The sequence below is a fragment of the Phoca vitulina genome, unplaced genomic scaffold, assembly GCF_004348235.1.
Source record: "Phoca vitulina isolate PV1807 unplaced genomic scaffold, GSC_HSeal_1.0 scaffold22, whole genome shotgun sequence".
In the NCBI taxonomy this organism is placed as follows: Eukaryota; Metazoa; Chordata; class Mammalia; order Carnivora; family Phocidae; genus Phoca; species Phoca vitulina.
The window spans coordinates 8,019,443-8,021,133 of record NW_022589725.1 but is presented as its reverse complement, the minus strand read 5'-3'; the positions used below and the strand labels follow the sequence as shown (position 1 = coordinate 8,021,133).

The 1,691-nt window shown below is 40.6% G+C and overlaps 1 protein-coding gene across 1 annotated transcript in view; it reads left to right on the top strand.

Annotated features, from left to right (window-relative positions):
• The window catches only part of LBP (lipopolysaccharide binding protein), a 21,157-nt gene that overhangs the window by 1,041 nt on the left and 18,425 nt on the right, over positions 1-1,691 (top strand). The window lies entirely within an intron of this gene.

The window sequence follows — 1,691 nt, the reverse complement described above, 5'->3', positions numbered from 1 at the left end:
GCTCAGCATAATACCCTCCAGTTCCATCCACGTCATTGCAAATGGCAAGATCTCATTCCTTTTGATGGCTGCATAATATTCCATTGTGTATATATACCACATCTTCTTTATCCATTCATCTGTTGATGGACATCTTGGCTCTTTCCACAGTTTGGCTATTGTGGACATTGCTGCTATAAACATCGGGGTGCACGTACCCTTTCGGGTCCCTACTTTTGTATCTTTAGGGTAAATACCCAGGAGTGCAATTGCTGGATCATATGGTAGCTCTATTTTCAACTTTTTGAGGAACCTCCATACTGTTTTCCAGAGTGGCTGCACCAGCTTGCATTCCCACCAACAGTATAGGAGGGTTCCCCTTTCTCCGCATCCCCGCCAACATCTGTCGTTTCCTGACTTGTTAATTTTAGCCATTCTGACTGGTGTGAGGTGGTATCTCATTGAGGTTTTGATTTGGATTTCCCTGATGCCGAGCGATATTGAACACTTTTTCATGTGTCTGTTGGCCGTTTGGATGTCTTCTTTGGAAAAATGTCTGTTCATGTCTTCTGCCCATTTCTTGATTGGATTCTTTGTTCTTTTGGTGTTGAGTTCGATGAGTTCTTTATAGATTTTGGATACTAGCCCTTTATCTGATATGTCATTTGCAAATATCTTCTCCCATTCTGTCAGTTGTCTTTTGGTTTTGTTGACTGTTTCCTTTGCTTTGCAAAAGCTTTTTATCTTGATGAAGTCCCAATAGTTCATTTTTGCCCTTGCTTCCCTTGCCTTTGGCGATGTTTCTAGGAAGAAGTTGCTGCGGCTGAGGTCGAAGAGGTTGCTGCCTGTGTTCTCCTTTAGGATTTTGATGGACTCCTGTCTCACATTGAGGTCTTTCAACCATTTGGAGTCTATTTTTGTGTGTGGTGTAAGGAAATGGTCCAGTTTCATTCTTCTGCATGTGGCTGTCCAATTTTCCCAACACCATTTGTTGAAGAGACTGTCTTTTTTCCATTGGACATTCTTTCCTGCTTTGTCAAAGATTAGTTGACCATAGAGTTGAGGGTCCATTTCTGGGCTCTCTATTCTGTTCCATTGATCTATGTGTCTGTTTTTGTGCCAGTACCATACTGTCTTGATGATGACAGCTTTGTAGTAGAGCTGGAAGTCCGGAATTGTGATGCCGCCAGCTTTGCTTTTCTTTTTCAACATTCCTCTGGCTATGCGGGGTCTTTTCTGGTTCCATACAAATTTTAGGATTATTTGTTCCATTTCTTTGAAGAAAGTGGATGGTATTTTGATAGGGATTGCATTGAATGTGTAGATTGCTCTAGGTAGGATTGACATCTTCACAATATTTGTTCTTCCAATCCATGAGCATGGAACGTTTTTCCATTTCTTTGTGTCTTCCTCAATTTCTTTCATGAGTATTTTATAGTTTTCTGAGTACAGATCCTTTGCCTCTTTGGTTAGATTTATTCCTAGGTATCTTATGGTTTTGGGTGCAATTGTAAATGGGATCGACTCCTTAATTTCTCTTTCTTCTGACTTGTTGTTGGTGTATAGGAATGCCACTGACTTCTGTGCATTGATTTTATATCCTGCCACTTTACTGAATTCCTGTATGAGTTCTAGCAGTTTTGGGGTGGAGTCTATGGGATTTTCCACATAAAGTATCATATCATCTGCAAAGAGTGAGAGTTTGACTTCTT